The sequence below is a fragment of the Eulemur rufifrons genome, chromosome 6 (genome assembly GCF_041146395.1).
Source record: "Eulemur rufifrons isolate Redbay chromosome 6, OSU_ERuf_1, whole genome shotgun sequence".
Lineage (NCBI taxonomy): Eukaryota > Metazoa > Chordata > Mammalia > Primates > Lemuridae > Eulemur > Eulemur rufifrons.
The window spans coordinates 37,462,212-37,485,690 of NC_090988.1; the positions used below are offsets into that span (position 1 = coordinate 37,462,212).

At 47.7% G+C, this 23,479-nt stretch overlaps 1 long non-coding RNA gene across 2 annotated transcripts in view; it reads left to right on the forward strand.

Annotated features, from left to right (window-relative positions):
• Window positions 1-3,232: 3,232 nt before the first annotated feature.
• Window positions 3,233-23,479, forward strand: part of LOC138383927 (uncharacterized) — a 57,909-nt gene continuing 37,662 nt past the window's right edge. The window contains exon 1 of one of the 2 annotated variants that reach the window (XR_011233666.1): window positions 3,233-3,341. This is a non-coding gene — a long non-coding RNA (uncharacterized lncRNA). Of the gene's footprint in view, window positions 3,342-7,792; window positions 7,857-23,479 lie in introns of those variants that run through there. The other variant, XR_011233667.1, reaches the window with a different exon arrangement.

Below are 23,479 nucleotides of genomic sequence, written 5' to 3' on the forward strand. Positions count from 1 at the left end.
CCAATGCTTAGTGACTTAAAACCACCATTTTATTTTTCACAGTTCTTGGGTTGGCTGGGTTATTGTGGGCTGGCTTTGCCTGGGGCTCACTCATGTGGCTGAATTCAGCTGGTGGGTTGTATAGCTGGGATGTCAAGCCTTTCTCTCCTTAGGGTCTTTCATCTTCAAGGAGGTTGGACCAGGTTTCTTCACAGCAGTCTCAGGGCAGCATTCCAAGAGAGCAAGTAGCAAGGCACAGTGCTCATCAAAAGCCCCTGCTTGTGTCTCATTAGCTCTTGTCCCAGTGGCTAAAGCAAGTCCCATGGCCAAATCCAGGGTCAATGTGGGAGGGGGCTACACAAGGACACCTCTGCAGGTATAATTCATTAGAAGCCATTAGTGTAACAATATGTGAACTCTCCCTCTTAGACTTGCATTGCAAGATATGCAACTCTAACCTATAATTTATGGCACTTTCAGAAAGATACAATATATACATTATTACTAGCATTAGGAAGCATTTGGAGTCACCTTATTAAGGGACTAAATCCTACATCGATGGCACTGCTTGCCTCATAAAATTATTCATTAATTTTTAGCGGTGGCCTTGGGAAGTTATGTACATAATATTTAGAGGAAAACAGCCTTTACAATGATAATGAATTAAAGCAATCCACACTGCAATACCACTGCCCCAATTTGGACCTTGAGGCTTGCTGACTTCATATTTAGCAGCATCCCTTGTCCTCTCAACCTCTCTGGCCTAGTATGGGGTACATTTGTGAGCTAGAGTTCAAATTCCATTGAGGGCAGGGACCTTACCTCACACATGTGTGTTTCCCTCACCCTCTTAGCCCCTAGAATGCTAATAGATGCACCTTAAATACTTGCTAAATAAACTAATCAATAGTCGCCTTTTATTAAACACCTGTGTGGTTTAGTGATTTCCCTCACGGACTGGATCATGAATTCTCTCCCAATGTTGTAAGATGTTATTCTCCACAGTTTACAGTTGAGGGGACTGAGGTTCAGGGAGCCCATAGTGGATGGGCTGGGATGCCCAGATGCCACTTCACTGCACTGCTGCTTTTGTGTGGAGCAGAAAGGAGATTTCTTGTAAAAGTGAAAAGGGAGCTTCAAGATGTTTGAGAGAGGGTCAGGAAGAAAACTGGAAGAGGTGGTAGACTGCAGATGCTTTTGATGATTCACTGCCCTTGACATCAATAAAACAAACACCTGTTAATTAGGACATTCGTCACAGAAATCTAGGTGGAAAACCTGCAGGAGAATGGGTTCTACAGCTCTTAAAAAACCGAAGACCTGTTAAATTGTGGGGGTGGAGGGGAGGAGGGACAGGAGTGGCCTTGCTCCGAGGGCTAGTGACTATAATACACATACAAGGGTTTTAAGATTGTCCTCAGGCAAAAAGGTAGCCATTATTTTACATTTGCATATTTTTTATCACCTAGATCAGTAGTAATGCTAACAATAACTATCATTTACATACTACCGTACACGTCAGGGGGCTGTGTAAAGCACTTTACAGTGCATGATCTCAATTAATCCTCATAACAACTCTAAGAAGTAGGTTTTATTATTCTTAATTTATAGATGAGTTAACTGTGGCCCAGGGAGATTAGCTTTCCCAAGACTGCCCAGCTTTTAAGCGGTACATCTAAAACCTAAATGTATTTGACTAAAAGCCCTGACTAGTATTTAGCTGTGGGCCTCGTGCAGCTTTCGTGCTGGTCTGAGGTGGGGAATTGTGAATCCATTTATTTATGCTAAGCTGCGCATGTGTGTTGCACGTGTAATTTACAAAAACCAAATCCAGGTCAGAATCTCTGTCCGCTTGAGATTGAAAAGCCTACTTGGGTAGACAGCGGTAAAAATCTCTACTCATTCTTTTTAATTTTATTATTATTTCTTTACAACTATGATGTAAGAAAATCCCTACTCATTCATTCACTGGTTCGCTAGCTCCGCAAGTATTTATTGCGCACTTCAGTATTCCAGGCAGGGCGCCAGCCTAGCCCCAGGAGAGAGAATGGTGAACACGACAGACACGTGCTTGCCCCCTGACCACCCCTCTCCCCAATTTTACGATCTCGTGGGCGAGGCATTCAAAGAAGCAGGAAATATATCAACAGGGGGTGACTTATGCTCCGGCTGTGCGGAAGCCGGCAGGAGTGGTCAGGGCAGGCTCCCCGGAGGCAGCAGCAGGCGGGCGGGCACGCGGGGCAGCCTCCCGGGCCTGCGGAATCCGCTCGGTGGCGAGCGTGGGGGCCGGGCCCGGGCGGGGCCGGCGGGGGAAGGGGCGGGGGCGGGGGCCGAGGCCCGGGCGGGGGCGGCCGGCGAGTTAGGGTTAGGGCGGGAGGATTCGGCTTCCCGGCGGCAGAGGGCGCCTGGCGCTGCGGTCCGGCGCTCCAGAGCCGCCCGCGCGGGCGCCGAGAGGAGAGGCGAGGCGGGGAGCGCGAGCGGCGGCGGCCACTGTCACGTATTCCCGGCAGTGGTGGCGGCGGCGGGAGGAGGTGAGCGGCGCCGGCGCCCGCGGGCAGGTGGTAGAGGAGCGGCGCCGAGGCGGCGGAGCGGCGAGCTGGCGGGCGGGGGTGCGGCGCGGGACAGCACGGTTCCCGCCACGCCGGCTCCGCCTCCGCGCCGGGCTGCCGACCGAGGGCCCGGCGCGCAGCGAGTCCCGAGCGCAACTCGTGCCGGCGGGCGGGGGCCGAGGGGACGCGAGCTCGCCCGCCTGTCGCGGCTCTGGACGCGGCATCCCCGCTGCTGCGGGGCCGGGAAAAGTTGGGGCGGAGCGCGAGCACGCGTGGGCCGGCGGGAAGTGCGGGTGCGGGGCGGACTCCGGGTCCGGGACCCGGTGAAAGGAGTCCGGGCCGGGGCGGCCGGGAAGGCTCCGTTTGCGGACGCGGATCCTCTGCGGGCGGGGAGGGAGGGGTGCGCTCAGGGTCTCAGGGGTCGGGCGAACGTCCGGCGGGGGTCCCTGCGGGCGAGGAGGGATGGAGCGAGGCCCCAGAGCGCGGCGAGCCTAGGGGTCGGGGCACCGGAGGCTAGCTGCGGCGGGATAGAGCGGTGAGGACTGGGCTCTGCTCCTCTGTCCGGGGCAGACCCTGAGAACAGGGATCAGGCTCGGAGTTGGGGACGCCTATGGCGTCTGAAGACCCGACGGGGAGTTCCTGTAAAGGCTGGGCGGGGGAAGGGAGCTGAGCTTTGCTTTGCTTCCTCTGCCGCCAGGGTCAAGGACCGCCCCTCCCAGTCTGCCAGGTTCACCTCTCAGACTGCAGTGGTTTTGTCCTGGGGAAGTTGAAGAGGGACAGCTAAGTGGATGAGATATTTAGGAGTGTTCCAAGGTGAGTGGGATTGGGCTGCATGAGATCCTAACTATCTCCGCGAGCTGTCTGAAAAAAACAACTCTGATCTATCTCAGCCACCCACCGGGTTCCTTCTCCAGTACTGCCTGCCTCCAGGGTTCCCCCTTACTAATTTCCCTGGGTTGGACTAGCAGGTCCCCAAAAGCCCAGCAGCACATCTGCTCACAGCCTTGTGAGTAGAAGACGTGGCCTTTTATTCTCTGCTTAGGTTGATTATTTCAGAAACAAGTTCTAGACATGCTGGATACTTTATGAGAACAACTTGTGTAGTGCCCTTTGACAATGGAGATGACTCATGATAGCTTTTTCCCCCCAAATAAACTTTGTATTTAAGACATCAGTGTGCCAGGTCACTTGCAACAGTGAAACAGCAGGAGATTGATACTGGGCTTCTTGAGCCCTTGTTTTAGTCTTAGATATGTGAGCAAGAAGTGTGACCCTGGATGAGTCTCTTGCCCTCTGGGCCTGTTTTCTTATCTGTCACATGGAGTATAAAGAGAGCTAGAAAGCTGATGGAGACAGGAGGAAATTTTGGAGAGAGATTGAAATTTTTTTTTCCTTGTGAGACAAAATAAACCTCAGCATGTTCTTATAAAGAAATTAGGATGAATTTACAAGAAAACATGAGAAGCAAGAAAGATTACGAAGAGCAAAACAACAAAGGAACAATAATTGGTACTAGATTTACAATATGAATACTGTTCTCATGCAGGCGATTAGTGTACTTACCTATCCAGCTATCTCGACTATAAGGTTGCTAATTGTGCTTAGAAAACATTGCATGTATCTTACCTGTGGACTCGAATTTGTTCTTATTTTTTAACTTTCAAGCCTGGAGTGGATGCCCAGTTGCGTTGGCCTTCCTGGGGCTTACCTGGAGAACATCCTCAGGATCTCTCATTGCCATAGTAGTATAGGTTTTCTTCTGTCTAGCTGATGCTGGGATCCTTGTACAACTACACTTAACGCCATCTTTTCCATTCTGGTTTGAGAAGGGGCGAGCTGATTCCTATTGCGTCTGGCATTTCCAGACTTCCCAGATTTCTTTTCAAGTGAGTATAGTAAATAAGCAAGTAGTGCATGAGATGCAGCACATTAAAAATAGCTCTCTGCCCCACCCCTCTTCCCTAGACCCCCTGGGCAATGTCTCACTACAACTTCCAGGTTATAAGCTGCCTATGATGTTTTGAATGGTGAGGAGGGCCATCACAGAATTGAAATGACATGGCAGAGGTCAAGCAGCACATTAATGATCAAGCCTGTGGTGCTGGAAGAAGAGGATTTTTTTGTATTTTATCATAACAATGCTCCTGTTCTTCTGTTCTCATCCGTTAGTTGCTTTCAAAATCCATATTGGTTTTGACCACATCATTTTCAGTAATCCTTTTTTGTCAGTTTTTTGGAAGCTGCAGTTAGTGGTTATCTTTGAGTCTGAGGTTGTGGTATTTTACCAACAAGTAAAGGCTTGACTAATAAAGTTGAGTCTTTAAAATATCTAGTGTTTGTGTGTGTGTTAATTTTACTTTAACTGAGGGCTATTAATAAAAATTGTCATGCTAAGAATAGCTACCATTTGGGCCTCTGCCAGTTATCATATACTGTGAAGTAGGAATGAGCATCATTTTGCAGGTAAGAAATCAAAGCCAAGAGAGGACACAACTCTTTAAGTGTTACAGCTGTCTTGCACAAGTTACTGATGATCTTTGAATCCAAATGGCCTTTTGTAACAGTGGAAAAGAAATTCCTAGCTATCCTACAGGGACATGATGATTAAATTAAATAATATATGGGAAAAGCAACATGTAAACTGTAAGGTGCTCTCCAACCCAGGGTGCTGTAATGTAAGTACTTATGGACACTGGAAGCAGCTTGGTGAAGTGCTAAGTTCAAGAGTCCTGGGAGTCTAGCGGGCCTGGGTGTAAAAACAGCCCATTGCCTGACTTGCCTGAGCCTGGTTTCCATATATGTAAAAATCAGTAATATCATCTGCCTTGAGATATATCCATTAATTGCAGCCGGTGCTCATTAAAGGTTGGCATCCACGCCCTTCTCTCCCTTGTCCACAGGTGATTAGGATAACGGGATTAAGTCTTTCAGTAGGAATTGTTATGGGGGAGCTTTTAAAGTACGGTTTTGTACTTATAAACCTTCCAGCTTTTGCTTTCCCACCTCAACCCTCAATACACAGTGAATATTCCAGGGCCTGTGATTGTCTTATCTAAGAGTAAGGAATTGAAAAAACCAGAAGCCAGAAAGGACAGGTCTTTGATAGAAGGTTGAAAATGAATGTAGCTAGTTCCCTTTTGCCCATTTTGTGGCCTTTTCACCTTTTTTATTTGTTTCATTGGGCAAGGAAAAGATAGTGAATTTGGGGTGGTTGCATCTGGAGGCAGGCCCTGGAAGAGCTGTAGGGTGAGGTTGGGGAAGGGTTGGAGGAGCTGAGTCTGGCTGAGGGTCAAAGCTGGAAAGTTTGGCATGGGAGAAATTTCTGTTAGATGTTGGATTTGTCTAAATATGGGGCCAATTTCCATCTGGTCCTGTCAGGCTCTCTTTTGGAACTTTGAAGTTTTTGTGCTCCAGGCAGATTTTGACTGGTATTGGTGGCATCATAAGTGAGTTTCCATAGTAAGTTGTATGCTGAAAGGAAATTAAATTCCAAGAAGGTGTTTGTTGTGACTGATGCCAGAATTTCTCTGAGAATTTTATTAAGATTCATTCAGTCTATAAAAGGACTTCTTAGTTCTCGAAAGATATTAATTAAGAAATAGTTGTAAGAAAATAGAAGTGTCATCTTTGTCAGCTTTTGAAATGTCATCATCCTAAATCTTTGGAACAAATGAGGTCCAAAACATCATAGAGATTTATATATGAAAAACACTTCCTCCCCAAAATAATGTTTTCCTTCCTTTCCATTCCTTCTCTCCACTCACATTATTTTGATAATGAGTTAATTTTGGTATCTTTCACATTTTGGTAGCCTAACATTTATATTTATGACCCTCAGTTTTTAGCTCTTGCTTGTGCCTTCTTTTCTTTGGAGTTGATTCTCATTCATTCATTATGAAGAATGAATGAACGAGCCATAGCAAGGTGGGGAAGGGAGTGGACCCTGGAACCAGGTAGAGTTGTGAATACTCTTGGAGAGCTAGGCTCTTTACAACTTGGATTTAATCCTCACCGCAGCTCTGGGAAGTTGACTGTGCTATTTCCAACTCACAGATGTGGAATGGGTACAGTTCACACGGCCAGTGAGTGGTTCATCCGAGAGTCAGCTGTGATCTGTGATACTCCAGAGCCTGTGTTTCTAGCTGAAAAGGCAGGCTGGGGCCTTGTACACTCTGCCAAGGGCTGGGACTCAGCCCTGTAGGCTGGGGGTTTATTAAGGGAGAGTGTCAGGTCCGTATTCTAGAAGGTAGCACGGTAGGCTGTGTGCAAGCAAGTAGAAATTAGTGGAAACGAATTCATTAAAGTAATTGGCTCGAGAGAGGATGAGGGCCTGAACTTAAGACCGTGGCAGTAGCGGTGGAGAAAAAGGGAACTTGTTAGAATCCACAGAGCTCAGTCCCTTTGGATATTGGAGTTGAGAGAGAGGAATCAAATCTGAAGGTTCCCTCTCCTCTCCTTCTTCCTTCCCATCCCTGCAATCAGTTCTGACCCCCCAGGGCTGGTGGTTGGGGATGGTGACTGTGTAGAATAGCTCTGCAGAAACCAGAAGAGCCTCCTTTGGTCTTAGCTGAGCTAGAGAAAGGTGTTTGAGTACAACCTGAAAGAGCCTTCCCCTCTCTGCGCCCTCCCCGGCCTTATCATTCCTGCCTTTCTAGGAGCATCTCAGAGGATGGAAGTCAGATTCCTCAGACCCCATTTTGGGAAATGCTGGTTTGAGCATGAAACTTCAAGCGAAAAGTGCCCGAGGGAAGAAGCCTCTCTGGGGTGTAGTCTGTACTTCACTCTTCCCTAGTGGCACAGGGGACCCACGGGGGTTGGTCCTCAGTTCCAGCTGATCCCTAAGAGTTGATCTGCCCCAGGCGGAGTTGACTTGTGGTCACCGAATGTGCAGGGGCTGACTGGGAACCACGAGTGGCATTGAACATAATGGCCAGCCCCAAGGGGAGTCGAGGCCACCATCCCCTGAAGGTCGCAGTGCCTGTGGGGACCCAAGCCATGCTCAGGTGAGCCAGAGTCAGCACGGGGAGACGGTTGGCTGGTATCTGCACATCCTGTCTTAGGACGCGCTGTTGCCACGTCCTGGTCTTGTGCTCGGTCCCCTAGTCAGTGCCAGACATGGTGATAAACTTGCTATTGAGCTTCTGTTTTTTTCCAGATTGTGTAATATCCTTGCCCTTCAAATAGTTTGTTTTCCTCTGGTCAGGCTGGAGGTCAGTTGATCAGGTTCTGGCTTTATCTGGGCTGTGATCTCTCTGGGCAGAGGCAGCAGGTTTACCTTTGTGGGTGCTGACTGCTTCCCGGCCTCTTCAGTCCCAGCCGTCTCTGCCGGTGAGTCTCTGTGGACGACTCAGCTCATACCTTCTGCTTGACGTTTACTCCTTTCTGCCAAAGAGGGGACTTCTTTGCCTTGTCCTGAGAGCGCCTCTTGGTAGCCCCCTAGCCGTGGACTGTTAAAGTGTCCAGTGAGTTTGTTCTGTGTGGTGAGAGCCCTTGCCAGACAGGGTACATGTTTTAGTGGGACCAGAGCATTTTCGCCTCCAGATAATAGGTGTCATGCCTACCTCTTGAACATTATGTCCTAAGCAAAGCCCGTTTGTTGTTTTCCTTTTTTCTCCGTGTTAGTTGTGTGTGTTTAGGGGTGTGTGTTTGTTTTAATTATCACTGGGAAGCAAAAACATATTTATCAAATGTTTAAATCTGCAGCAGTGCCACTGCTAAGGCAAGCAGAAAGAATAAGTATATATTTAGCCAGAATACCATTGATTTATCACTCTTTTTTCCGTGTTGTTGCTGTTTTGTTGGCAGAACCATCTGATTTGTATACTGGTTCAGTTTGGATTTCAGTAGTGAGTGTGAAAAGATTCCTGGGCTCTCTGCCGAAGTGGAGGGACCCGACTGAGTGGGCTTTAGGGCTGCCAGTCTTGGCTGTCCCTGCAATCCCAGGGGCCTGGCACGACATGCCTTTGTCAGGAGGGTGGAGTTTGGCCAGGCCGGCTCTTTGGCTTTGCCTGGGAGCAGCTCTGTTGGTGACAGTGGAGGCCTCTCCTCTGCTTTGGGAAGAGGAATTTTCTCTTAATCCTGGTTTTGGCTTTTTTCTCATCTTGTGGGGGTGAGAGGGAGGAAGGCCCCAGAGCTGAGGCAGGTTCAGGGCAGGACAGGTGTGCAGCTTCCACGGAGCTTTCACTGAAGTTTTCGTCAAATCTCACATTTCCCTTCTTCCGCGTTGATCCCAATCCAGTCTGTCATCAGTGGCTTAGGAATTGGCTTGAACTTTGCAAGGCTTGGGAAGACCTGAGAGTGCAGCACAGAAACCTGTTCAGATGAGTGTAGCAGTTTTATGTCAGCATGAGAACCCGGTGGTGGTGGTGTTTTTTAATTAGTTCAGTTGCTCTTCTCTTAAATTGTATAGGCGACATGTGAGCGTATTCTCCTGCACTCTGCCTTCCCGTTCACATAGTGCAGAAGGACATAGCAGGCATGTCAAGTCCCCTTCACCCAGCGCCCCTCCCAGATGCCACTCCTGCCAGGTCTTCAGAGGGAACCGGATTTAGCAGTTGGGTGCATATCCTGAAACTGTCAGCCTGTATAGACACAAATACATATGGTTTTCTATCTTTTGTAAGCATAAATTGGATTGCATCATCTGTGTTGTTTCACTATTTGTTTTTTCACATAATACATCTTGGAGATCTTTTTGTGCTTGTAGCTCTTCTTTGTTCTTTTAGTTTGTCTTTTGTTTGTCTACAAAATATTGTCTAGCATAAGTGTATCATAATTTATGGATTGGTCTCCTATTGATGGACATATAAACTGACTCATTAGTTTTGCTGGTGTATCTTCATACATATTAGTATGCACGCATTTCTCTAGGAGTGGAATTGGCATGTTAAATGTTAAATTCATTTCAAACGTTCTATCAGTACCCATATTATGCTCTCAGGGCTGTACCAGTTTAAACTACCAGTAGTGTATGGGGCTGCCATTCTGGGTGAAGAAATGGGCTGTGTTTAGTGGGCATTGTACTGATTGGCGGTGAGATTGTGAGGCTCATCATTTAGCCTCTTGATCTGGGTGGTGAGATCTCAGGACATTCAGAGCTGGTGGGTCTGTAGTAACCATGGAGGATGAGGGAGCCCCTCGAGGGCACTGCTCCTGCCCTGGGTGCTGTGAGTGCTGTGAGGTCATGCCACCCGGGGTGGCAGCTGGCACCTTGAAGCAAGTGCCTGGTTTCACCTTCTCTCCGTTTCTTCTGGATGCTAGGCACGGTAATAGAACACTTTAATTTTGGTGTAACCTGCCCGAGTATTTCTCCAAACCTCTCTCCCCAGGAACCAAGGTTATGTAAGTATTAGTTGAGACCAGTCTGTTCTGCAGGGATTCCAGACTAGGGAGCTGAACTGGGAGAACATTTACAGATTGTGTGCTGGAAAACCAGGCGCTGTTGCCTCGGGAAAAGCCCCTGGGGATGTGGTGAAATGGGATTGCTAGCACAGCAGGTCTTTCCTTCTAGCTGTGTGGTGATTGTTCTCTCTCTCCTGGCTTCCTGGGGAAAGACTGTTTGTGATGGTTTGTTTCTCAGCAGGGAGTTTTGGGGAGAAGGAGAAGCTGTGGTTTCTTAGAAGGTGTTTGAGGGGCCTGACCAGCGGACTGGTGGAGGAGGCATGTGGAGGCCTTCGTGGCTGGGCTGCCCAGTGGGCGCGGTGGAGTTTGGGAAGCCCTGGCTTACGGGACCACAGTGTCCTTCACCTGCTGCCCCAAGGGGCCAGCCTTGGGTGGTGCTGATACCCAGCTCCCATTCAGCTCCTTATGGCTGAATAATAACTTGAGCAGTTATTTTATCTCCCTGGGCCTCAGCTTCCTCCTTGTAAACTAGGAATAATAATTAGCACCTACCTCAAGGGGTGTTAGGAAGATTAAAAGAATGTTTATAAAGCTCTGAGCATATTACCTAATAAGTACTCAGTAGTTTTAAGTAGCTATTCCTATTTTGCATGACCACATATTACATTTGCTAAATATAAAAATGGACATAATCTAGTAACATTAAAGAGAGGAGGTCAGGAGATTAGTGGCTGCCTAGGGCAGTTGAGGGTGGGGGCAGGGGGATGAAGAAGGGGTGAAGGTGGGAGGTTGGGGCAGGAGAGTGAGTCTGGATGTTCTGTTCCTACGCTGCTGCTATGAACCGCCTCCACTGTGCACACCAGAGCCCCACACGCAAAGGCCTTTTCACTTTCTTGGGGTAGACGGAGGGCTGGGGGATTGCTAGTACAACCTCTCCCATTTGTTTGGAGGTGGCTGAATGAGGCCCTGAAAGGTGAAGTGCCTGCCCCACGCCACACAGCTGACTGGGACAGAGCAGAAGTGGGCCCAGGTCTCAGTGCTCTGGGCAGTTGAGGTTCTTTCCCCTCTTCTCGGCACTGCCATGCATTGCTCATAGCCGGATGCAGGGCGAGAACTACATGTGTGGGCACTTGACAAAGGTCTGCCATTTACTCCTCCTGAGCCCCTGCGAGGTGAGGTCACCAAAGTTGTTCTTATACTGCCGACAGTGCCAGGCCCAGGTCAGTGTCTGTGCTGGTTTCATTCCCCTGGCCACCTGTAACTGCACCACTGTGTGTGCATGCATGCTTGTGTATGGTGGCAAGTTCATTTGAAGCCACCAATTGGTAGGCTGATGGTTCGTACAAACCAGAAATCTGAAGCCTGCAGGTTGAATGTGGAGAAGGCCATACCCAAGACTTGCAGAGCAACCCAGTCTGCTGAGTTCCAGATGGAAAAAAGGAAACTTTTCTCTTGGGAGTCAACTTGGTGGGTGAGCTTGTTGTCTTTGGGCCTGGGAGGAGCAGAGCCACCCAGTGATGACACGCACTGGACTTGGGCAGACCGCATGACCCATAGAGTTCCAGATACAGAGGCCCATGGCATGAGTCCTGATAATGTGTGTGAAAATTATACAAATGGGATGATAGCTGTGGTATGAGAGAAATTTCAAAGTAGAGGGCACTGCCCTAAACGTAAGTCAGCAGAATGGAGATTTCACCCTGGCTCTAGAGATCTAAGAAGGCTTCTCTGCAGCAGCACAAATCACCTCTTAGAGAGCAGGTAGACTTCTAATCCACCCTTCACTCCATAGATAAGGACACTGAGATGCAAGGGCTGGGGTACCTTCTTCAAGGTCATGGCCCTCACTGAGAGGAGGGCTGAGACGGGATCCTGCTCTTTCTTTCCCACCATGCCACATTGTGGTTAGTTTTTACTGCATGGAGTGGCCTTCCTGGGGACTAGCATGGCACTCAGTATTATTTATCAAATGAACGAACAAGGTCCCAATTTAGTTCTTGTCTTGGCTCTTCTGTCTCTGAGTGAAGTTAGAACATTAGCTCTCGGTTTTGCCCTCTGTGGGATGAGGCATAGCACCCCCGCCTCCCTTCTAAGCTTATTTTCTTTCACTCAGAATTCATTCAGCAAACATTATTGAGTGCCTGCTGGGTCCCAGACACTGTTGTAGGGGTTGGGGATTTTGTACTGCACAAGAGGAGCCAGAATCCTATGCTCATGGGGCTTATTTTCTAGTGAGAGTGACAGATAATAATGATGACAATACATGGTATGTTTCTTAGTTTCCTAGGGCTGCTGTAACAGAGTGCTGGAAAGTGCTGGCTTAAATAACAGAAATGTACTTCCCCACGGTTCTGGAGGCTCTGAGGGGAAGCTGTCCATGCTTCTCTCCTAGCTCCTGGTGGTTGCCCGCCATCCTTGGTGTTCTAGACTTACGGCAGCAGAGCTTCAGTCTCTGCCATCACGTGGCATTTCCCCAGGCCTGTGTATTAGGGTTCTCCAGGGAGACAGAACCAATAGGACATATATAGGTAGATATAGGGAAGGGGATTTATTAGGGGAATTGGCTCACAGGAAATGGAGCCTGCAAAATCCCATGGTAGACTGCCTATAAGCCGGAGACCCAGGGATAGCCGGTAGTGTGGCTCAGTCCAAGTCCGAAAGCCTCAGAACCAGGGAAGGTGATGGTGTCACTTTCAGTCCAAGGCTGAAGCTCTGAGAACTTGGAGTGGGAGGGATGCTCTGGTGCAAGTGCTGGAGTTCAAAGGCTGAATTCTCCAAGGGCGGGAGAAGGGCGTCCCAGCTCCAGAGAGGGAGGGAGAGAGAGAGAGAGAGAGAGAGAGAATGAATTCGCCTTCCTCTGCCTTTTTGTTATGTCAGGGCCCCCAGCTGATCAGATGGTGCCTATGCACATTGGGTGAGGGTGGATCTTCCCTACTCAGTCCACTGGTTCAAGTGCCAGTTTCTTTTGGAAACACCTTCCTAGACAATGCTTTACAGACTATCTGGGTATCTCTTAATCCAGTCAAGTTGACACCTGAAATTAACTATCATAGTCTGTGTCTCCTTTGGATGAGGGCTCACCCAATTCTAGTGTGACCTCATCTTTTTCTTTTTAATTGTGGCAAATGACATAAAATTTACCATCTTAAGCATTTTTAAGTGTGCAGTACATTAGTGTTACCTGTTTGCACATTGCTGTGCAACAGTATGACCTCATTGTATTAGAGCTGTTCAAAGGAACAGAACCGATAGCGATTGTGTATTTTAAGAGATTTATTATAAGGTGTTGGCTCATGTGATTATGGAGGCTAAGAAGTTTCAACATCTCCAGTCATGGAGCTGGAGACCCAATTGTGTAAGTTCCAGTTAAAGTCTGAAGGCCTGAGAACCAGGAAAGCTGATGGTATGTGTTCCAGTCCGAGAGCTGGCAGGCTTGGGACCCAAGAAGAGCTGATTTTTCAGTTCAAGTCCAAAGGCAGGAAAAGACCCCTGTCCTAGCCCAGGCAGTGAGGCAGGAGGAGTTCCTTCTTCTTCATCCTATTTGCTCTGTTTAGGTCTTCATCTGACTGGGTGAGGGCCACCCACATTGGGGAGGGCAGTCTACTTTACTCAGTCTACCAATTCAAATATTAATGTCATCCAGAAATACCGCCAAACACACACAGTAATGTTTGGCCAAATGTCTGGGCACCCGTGGCCCAGTCATGTTGGCACATGGAATTAACCATCACACTCATCTTCACATTCATTGCAAAAACTCTATTTCCAAATAAGTCACATTCTGAGGTTCTTTCTAGGTAGACTTGAGTTTTTTTGGATGCCATTTTACCCAGGTGGTACGTGAGATGGTGATGATTGCTGAACAGCAGGGAGAGTCCTGCAGCAGAGGGGAGGGGAGGTGTCGGAAGGTGGCTGAGGAGGGCCTCGCTGAGAAGGACACGTGTGCACTTTGGTCTGGAGGAGGGAAGGGAGGAAGGCTTGTTCTGGGGAGGAGCTGATGTGTGGAGGAAGAGTGTCCCAGGCAGAGGGAACAACAGACACGGAGACCCTGAGGTCTAGGGATGGTGTAGGGACAGTGCAGCTCAAGTACAGTGTGTGCTGGGGGCAGGAAGGTCATGAGGATGTGTGGCCTGAGAGGTTGGGGGTATGGGAGGGGATCAAGGAGGTCCTTGCCCTCTGGACCGTGGCCTTTGCTCTAGTGAGACAGCAGCCACTATCGTGCCTGTGAGCACGCAGGAAAGCAGGTAGTGTGGACCAGCACATGGAGGACTTTTCCAAGTTCAGATGGCCATGGCTGCGTTGTGTGTGTGCCTAGGTATCTTGCAGCCACTGTTTCTAGGCAGATTTTTTAAAAAAAGTTAGTGCTCTGTTGACTCTTGATCCACCACGCTTTCTCTTCTGTTCTCTCTCCTTTTACCAGCCCGCCTCCCCACACGTAAGCCACAAACATAAAGAGAGGGTAGACAGACGAGGCTGGGGGTGGCTGGCACTGCCAGGAAACTCAGCACGTGTGGCCGCCCTGCTGTGAGCTGCAGAGCCTCGCTCCTGTGTGGACTGGTCGGCTCACGCCCCCGCAGCCCCAGGCCTGCCCGGTGATGAACACGGTGCCTGCGCTTCAGGGGGTCATTGCCTTGGGCACAGGTACAAAATGCTGAGGTCAGTGTGCAAGCTCAGTGTGTTCGGCTTCCAGGATCCTTCTGTGTGTAAAGTCACTACACCGTGAAAAGAGTCGAGTCAGCTCCCCTGGTCAGCAGGCCACGTTCGGCCTTGAAAACACAGGGGAGGGAGGAAAGGGGACCTGTGGAGCGCGTGAGGGAGCTGCTGTGTGGCCTTGGTACACGGGCCCAGGGCCTTCTCTTCCGCCCACTTTGTCACTGGCCAGCAAAGTCTTCACACATTGTTCTTAAGTTGTCATGAAAACACTTCAGCCTGCAGTCTGAGTAGCAGTCATTTAAAAGAAAGAGGCGGCCTACCGTGGGCGGGCCTGGCCTGGCGGTCTGAGGCTGTGCTGGTTCAGTTTGCATGGTCACCCGGGGAGTCATAACTTCAGACTCCTTGGCCTTGGAGCTGAAGGGAAATCTCCTTATCTGATTGCCATTTAATTTCCTCTTGGGCCTCCAAAGTAAGGGGCCTGGCGCTTGCTGATGAGGGCTCCAGAGAAGCGGGCCGTGGGTGGTCCTGATGGCAGGCCCTCTTCCCTGCCTCCACTTACTAAGGCGGTGCCAGAAGCAACCCATTTGGGGTGGTTATCTGGGAGGCTGCTGTCTGTCGCTGTGACCCCTCTGGGGAGCATCACTTTGGAAGATAATTATGTGTAAGCAGAGATGGAAATAGAATTCCCCAGCGCCAGGAGCAGCTGCTCTTCTGTAGTATTTCAGCAGTTGCCTTTGGGGCGCCACTCACTCTTTCCTCTCCTCCCGCCCAAGCAGAACACACCCATTCAAAATGAAAGTTGTGAAGACTATTCCTAGCTCGGAAGTGAGCGGTACAAATATGTTTTGTGAGAGTGCAATTCCTTCTGCAGTTATTTTTGGGGTGCTTCCCCTGGCACATCAAAAGAGCTTCCTTAAAGGAGCTGCCTTTTAAATTGCACAGCCTTTCTCTGCTGGAGTGATACACGAAGTTTTGACTCATGGAGCATTCGTCAGAATCTATGGAGTCTGGCTTTGTTTCCCTGTTTGTAGTTAAGAGTGGAGAAGCCTTTGCCCAAGAGTGGGAGCCAGACCAGGCTCCACGTGTCCCCATAAAACAGCCTCCTCGTCCTGTGTCCAGGGGTGGCTTTTGTCTCTGTGCTGGCATGCCCTGAGCACTTAGTAAACACGGACTGGATGTATTGGATGTGGGTCCCAGCGTCTTTGCTAGGCTCTGTGCATTCATCATGCTGGGATTTAGCTCAGAGCCCCGAGAGCTCAGTCTTCCCAGATTGGGATTAGAGTGTGAAGTTCTGGTCTCATCACTGCTGCTTGGGTAAGTCACTGGTCTCTGTGGGTCTCAGTGGTCCCATCTTTAACCTGGGGATTGATGAAATGATTGGAATGGCTGTCTCCCTCCTTCATTCCCCCTCCACCCGCTCTGGTCAGCCTCTTGCACCCGTTTCCCTGGTCACAGTGGGCACTCCTGGAGGGTGACATGCGCTCTGCATCACACCCAACCCGACACACACAGAGCTTCCCCCCAAACTCACATGCTCCAGTTCCAACACTCCCTGACGGGCCCCTTCCTGTCCTGCAAGACCCCCGGAGTTCTCACTTTCTGGGTCAACTTTGATGGGTTGAGGAGCAGGTGCTGGAGGATTTGGCCAAATCTCCCTTCTGGCTCTGGAGGCAGGTGTCTGCAGTTGCTCAACCTGATCTTCTTGTTCCTTTCTCAAGTTTCACACAACTTTTTATCCTGGCCTTGAACAAAGGCCCTTTATTTCTGCATGTTGTGAAATTTGTTTTTGCAATTACAAGTAAGGCAGAAGAGAATGGATCATGACTACAAAATTGTATAAATTCTAAGTGTGTGAAGAAATACCTATGGGTAGGAAAAATACTATAAAGAAGTTTATTTCAGTGGTTTTCTCTGCATGTTGGTATTATAGGAGATTTTTATCTTTTTTGCCATTTTCTACATTGAGCACGTATTATCTTTATAATAAAAACTATTAAAATTATGATTAATAATAAACAGCCATTTATTAGGATTTAATATGTTCCAGACAGTATCAGACCTTGCCATTACGATATCTTATTTAATCCTTACTGTGAACCTGTAAGATCCCTTTTTTACAAAAAGATGCAAATGTTAAAGTAATTTTTGTTATTGTGGTAGAATATGCATAACACAAAATTTGCCTTTTCAACCATTTTTAAGTGTACGCTTCTGTGACCCTAAGTACATTCACCGTGGGATACTATTCTAAGCTCTTTATTTTATATGAGGAAGCTGAGATTCAGAAAAACAAAGCTCTTTGCCTAAGGTTACAGGGCCATAAGCTCCAGAGACAGGATTTAAATTAAACCCAGGACTGACTCTCAGCAGGGCCTTGGGTTCCGGGGACCTGTGGTTTGGGCAGTTGGAGTCCGTGAGTACCTGTCCAGCCCCTGCCCACCGCTTGACTGCGGAAAGCCGTTTCGCTGGTGTCTCTTCCCCCAGGGGGCTGTGGCTGACACAGGTGCCACCTGGTCAGTGATTTTTGTGCTCCTATTGTCTTTGTTAAGAAGGTTGAAGTGTGGGGGCTGCTGTGCTGGAGAGAGTCGTGTGTTGGAATCTGTCTCTAGAAGGTGTTCCGTGGTGTGGTGTAGCGGAAAGAGCGGTGACCTAGAGCTCACGCGTGGCTTAGTCAGGTCTGGGTGATTTTGGAGGAGCATTGAACTTGGAGTTAGAAGGTCTGTACTTTAGTTATGATTTTACCTTGTGTAGACATGCTTTGGCATCAGTTTCCTCATTTCTAAGTGAGTGATAAAAATGCCTCTTCTATCTGCTTCCCAGAATGGTGGTGATGATTAAATGTCATGATGTGGAGGAAAAGTGCTGAGGACACTAAAGGGCTCTCAAGGAGGTTTCTGTGATGGGAATATTGAGTGCGTAATGGTGCCTGGGAAGCGTGTCTGGGGCTGACCCCAGAGATTGGAGGAACTTGGATTTGGATGAGAAGAGTAGCAGGTTTGCTTTATTTTGTTTTGGTTTTGCTGTTAGCTTGCTTCCTCCACCACCACTTAGCCGGTGAAGCGTAGTGTTCACCTTTCTACCTGGTATTGTACTCCCCGGTACTGAATGCCCTGGGCATTTATTGGAATTTGTCCCTGCCAAGTTCCTTGGGTTCACTCCCCTGAAAACTCACATCTCCCTAGTGAAATAAATTGTAATTTAGGAGATCGTTTCATAGCTCTGCGGTGGTTGATGGTGTATAATGACTTTTCTGGTCTTGTCTGTCTTCCTTGTCTTTATAGCAGTTATCAGTCAGTCTGTTCTGTTCTCTAGTCTCGTGGCCAAGTGTGTGAGTGGGCTGGGACCTGGAGGGCTGTCCTTGGGACTGGGGGGTGAGTGGGTGGTGGTCACCTTCTTGTGGTGTGTGCTTCTCGTCGGACCCATTCTGTGCAAGACACTGTAGATCAAGATAAAGACAGGGTCTTACCTCTTGAAAAACCCGTTTCATGAGCAGGATACATATACTCAAGAAACAATTATGAGGGACAGGGATTAGTAGCTTGAAAAGTCAGTATCTTGAGAAATGTGACCCTCGGTCTGAATGGATGAAAATGCATTGTTGGGGACAGTCAGAGGGGATGAATTATTGATACAACTTCCCTGACTTTCTGCTTTTTAACAACTGTTTGAATCAGCTGTTTCCAAGCTGGGGTTTCCTGTCCAGCTACCCCGATTTAATTTTGAGTCATCACTGTTGCAGTGCACCTTTCGTCTGCCAGGAAAGCCGGGGTCCATGCAGGGCTCTGCTGAAGTCAGCGGCCCAGTCTCCCCATCCACTTGTTTTTTGGCTTTGAGGATGGTACTCGAAGACTAAGTAGGTCACGGATGTCTATTTTGAACTGAGTATGGCTGGGCTGCATGGACATTTAATTTCCGGATCAAATCCTGTTGGACTCCTTCGCCCAGGAGGGTGGCAGAAGCACTCTCTGGTTGGTCGTACGGTGTATTTATAAAGTGTGAAGAGGCTGGAGGTAACGAGACACTCCGGTTCTCTGTTCCTGTGGGAGAGCTGTGGTAGGGAGGCTTCAAAACCCTTTAGGAAGCTGAGGAATGTCGTTTTTCCATCCTGCTTTCTTGAATTTTCTGAAAATTATTGATCTTCACTAACTTCATGAAACCTTTTTCTTGCAAAGAACCAAATTTAATTTTTACCCAGTGTTAGTTGGCCTCTGCTTTAAGTTAGTCATAGCTTCCGGGTGCTGATTTCCTACGTGCTGTGCCTTTTATGCAGGTTATCTCATTTAGTCCTCACAACAATCTCAGAAAGTGGGTATTATTTTCTTTGTTTTACAGAGGAAGAAACTGAGCAGCAGAGTGATGCAGTAATTTGCCCATAGGCCCAGTGTGTAAATAGTAGGGATTCGAACCCAAGGCCTTCTGGCCAGGGTCTGGCCTTTTGCGCCACAGCACCCTTGTCTTAGGAGCCCTGGGAACAGAAGGCGTCCCGGCTGGGAATGGGGAGCGCAGCACTGGCTCCTTGGCTGCTCTGAGGTGCAAGGTGTGACCTTCCTCTGGGTAGAGGCCGGCTGTGGCTGTTGGGGTGGGCCCCCAGCTCAGAGGAGCTTTGGTGCGGAACTGGAGTTACGTTTCAGGCTGTCTCTCTGGTGTGGCTGGACTATAGGATTCTCAGAGTTTTTACTCTTAATTGGATTTTTTCCCATTTCACCATTTTTCTCTAGGTGTCCTTGCCCAAGATCTTGGGTGAGTGCAGTGAGGTGGTGCAGTCCGGGTGGTAGGGTAGGTGGTGACGGTGTTGGATTAAACACCTCTTCTGTGTGCACCAGCTGTTGACCCGAATATTCCTCCATCTTCAGTGTTCCATGCTTTCCCTACATGTTTGAGGAGTAAACACAAGTTTGTAGCCGTGTGTGCTTTTTCTCTACAGTTTCCCTGCTCAGCTACTTAGAGAGTCCTGGCAGTAATGCTGCTGCCAAGGTTTTTATCTGTGGCGAGTCAGAATTTCCAGCACTTTGCGCAGGTATCTTTCTTTGCTCTGGCATCTGATAAGCAGTTACTGAGCATTATCTACTGCTCTTGGTTTTATGATTAATATTACGAGAGATTAAATGACTCATGTTGGGTCCCAGGGCACCAGCTGGAGCCAGGTCCACTGCAGGAGGCCCCTTCTAGAGCTCTACTTCTGTGATGGTTGTTGATCTTGAGCTGAATTTGTAGCTCTAACCTGTGGTTTGGTTGTGGCAGTGAAAGGAAGTGAATGTTGCGTGGATCAGACGCGTACGTGCAAGGAGATGTCCTGGTTTTGTAATTTAGAGAAAACAGCATCTTCCATAGATGATGAAATGGGGCTGTCATAGTGGAATCTGAGAATGTAAATGAAATTTCTTGGGAAAGCCAGGTGCTTTGTATTTCATCAAATAGCACCAGTTTCCTGAAACTGACTACAGCAATGTATATGCTTAAACTGGTGGTTTTGTGTCCAGCACAGTGATGGTTTTAGTGGAAGCTCCAAGTTCTGGTAAATACTGATTGCTGAAATCATGCACTGGGCCTAGCAGCAACACTGTGCACTTAGAATTAGCTGCATGAAAATAAATATGGGGCAGATTGAAGGTGCAAGACACTGGACAAAATACGAAAGGGACTTGGTTTTGGCATTAACCCATAATTTCAAGTCTGGGTCTATTCTGTTTTCCATGCTGGAGAGTCTTGAGCCTTTTTTATTTATATCCCTTAGTGCTGATTGTTTTTGTTTCTTAGTAAGGAAAAGTGGTAGACACTAAAAATTAGCTGTTAGAAGGTTTTTGGTTTATACTTTAGTTGAAAATATGATTTTCTTCTTTGTTTGGAAGCAACATAGTTTAGGGACAGTCAAGTATAATGGTTAAGAACATGAACTTTTAGCTAGACCTAGGTTCCGTGCCTGTGTTTCCCACAAGCTGTGTGACTTTGGGCAAATACCTTAACCTCTCTGCTCCCCATCTGTAAAATGGGATAAGAGTACTGCCACCTTATAGGTTGTTTACAGGATTGAACAGGGTAAGATGTAAAACCCTCGGTGCGATGTCTGCTCCTAAGTTCTTCAGCAAATTGTAGCTATTACCATCATCATCATTGTCATCATCATCAGTATTGTTAGTGGAAGGCCTTCCAGGAGACCAGGATTATAGACTTGGCTTTGCCGTTGCTCACAGAGGCCCTGGATATGTTGCGGAACCCCTCTGAAACTCAGTATTCTTTTCTCTGAAACAGGGGAGTTGCCCAGATGGTTCAGATGCCTCTAGCTTGAACATCGTGCCCTCCATGCTGTGTGTTTTGTTTCTTAATCAGGCCTGAGTGATGGGATGCTGGCTTCCAGGATGCTGAGGTCCCCTTTTCCAGTAAGGACCTGTAACTCCTTGGCCAGGTGTTGGCCTGGTAACCTCTGTTTTTCTTTCCTTCGTTCTACGTTCTTAGTGTATCTCCCTTTTCCTAGCTTGCCAAATGACTCTTCATGCTTTTATATTTTTTTCTAGTGTATTCAGACTGTAGTGTTGCACTGGAGTTAGGTCTCGGCTTGGCAGAACCTCACACGTAGGGGATATTATAAATAAGGGTGATCCCATCCCTTTGCTATTGGTTTTTGAATCTTGTCTGTTTGTCCCTGTCACGCTCCCCAGCCCAAGCACTGAGGACTGCCTGTACCTGAGGTTGACCAGGGAGGGCCATTCAAGAGGAAGGAAAGGCTTTTTTGATCCGTAATAAGCTACCTTCTTGCTTTTTTCCTTCCTGGTCTTCAATGTTAGTTTGAACTTTAAAGAGCTCAGCAGAGCTAATCTCGGTGTAATTTTATATTTTGCACGTGCATCTTTGTTAGCCCCCACTTTCGCAAAAGGCGGAGCTGTGGAGTTAATCTCTGGCCTGCCAATGATGTTTCAGGTTTATCTTCTTGTTCTCCTGGACAGGCATGCACAGTGAATTAATTGAGTTGTTTTCAACCGACTTCCTGCCTACTTGAACACCTGCCCAGTGAGTGATGCCAACTCACCTGCCAGTTACCTGATTTGCCAGCCGTCCCTGTCATGTCAGTGTCTTGCTTCTATCAGAAGAGTCAGTCTCGTCACTGCAGTTTATTTACTACGTTCTTCAGAGAAACTGTTTTCTTCTTCACTTAATTTAAAGGCGCTGATGCATCCATCCTCTTTTGGTACAGTCCCTCTGCATTCCCTTCTTGCCACTGTCCTCCTGGTTAAGATCACTGGTGACTGTAAGCCTCGTAAAAAAACTGCTGAAATGCCAGATGAGGGCACCCGTGTGTCCTGGGTTGGTTCTCGTGCTTGCGTACCTTTCCCTTCGTCCCAGACTAATTTCCTAGCAAGTCATTCTTAAAGTAGTGCTGATGGTTTCAAGCTGATTAGAAATATTCTTTTAAAGGGTGGGACACAAAATGATTTTTTAAAAAGTGCTGGCATTTTTTTGATAATTGGGACTTATGTCTTTCCAAAGAGATAAATGGTCTTAGTAAAAATGAGAACAAGGGCAGGGAATCCAGTCTTCCTGATCACAGAAAGCCACCTCTGTTCATGGCCTGTGTTTGTCCTCTTAACTATTTTCTGTGGCTGAAAAGTGACATTGCCAGCCACGTAGATCCTAGTGGAGTCCTGGAAGGGGTGTGATTTGTTGTTAAAAATACCCTGCGGATACAGCAACCCTTGCTAATTATTTGGTGAAATTGTGTATCTTAATTTTCTCTTTGTGGTGTTCTTGGCTTTTTAAAAAGATAGAAGTGTACTTTTTGGGTTCCTTCTGCCCAGATTTGAACTTATTAAAAAATGAGGTGAGACTAGAAAAATAGATTTTTAAACTACTTTGATTTCACCGTGGTTTTGCATTTTGCTTTCAGTTCCCTTTTGGCTTTTCTTTGTAGAATTTCAAATTTCAAATTTTTTTTAAAGGCGCATGGTTTGTCAGAAAGTTAAACATAGAATTACCATAAGACCCAACAATGCCATCCTAGCTATATACTCAAAAGAATTGCAAACAGGGACACAAATCTTTTTACAAGAATGTTCATAGCAGCACTATTAAAGATAGCCAAAAAGTAGAAGCAGTCCAAGTGCTCATTAATGGAACAAAATGTGGTGTATCCACACAATGGCATATTATTCAGCCATAAAAAGAAATGAAGCACAGATACGTGCTACAACCAGAATAAACCTTAAAAACACGCTACAGGTGAGAGAAGCCAAACATGAAAGGCCATATATTGTATGATTCCATTTATATGAACTCTCTAGAATAGGTGAATCCAGGGACACAGAAAGCAAATGGGTGGTTGTCAGGGGCTGGAGGTAAGAGTGTGGGGACTGACTGCTTAGTGGGTACCGATTTTGTTTTGGGATGATGAAAGTGTTTTGGAACTAGATACAGGTGGTGTAGCGCAACATTGTGAATGTCTAAATGCCACTGAATTGTGCACTTTAAAATGGCTAATATAAGCTATGTGGATTTCACCTCAAAAAAAAATGTTTTTTTTTTTTTTTTTGAAGGGGCAGCCATATGTTCTTGCCAAAGGAGGCTTTTCCGGTGAGACCGTACAAGAGTTGCTCTTGAGTGAGGTGCTCCATGCCGGGTGTGTGACGGGAGTGTGGAGGCAGCCGGCTGGGGCTGGGATCTGACTGGTCCCTTGGCCTGTGGGCAGGTTGGCCTGGCAGTAGGTTGGCCTGGCAGATTGCCTCCCCTCTCTCAGCCTGTTTCCTCTTTGTAAAGAGGGCGTAAAGCCCTACCTTCTAGGGTTGCAGTGAGGATCAGGTGAGATAAAGGATATAAAGTGCTTGGCACATTGTAAGTGCTTAATAAATATTAACCTTTATCTCTGGCCTGTGGAAGGAGAGAATGAAATAGACTCAGGGAGAGAAGCAAAGTGCTGGAACTAGAGAAACTGGGGTTGATTTCAGCCACCTAGGTTTAGGTCAGACCTT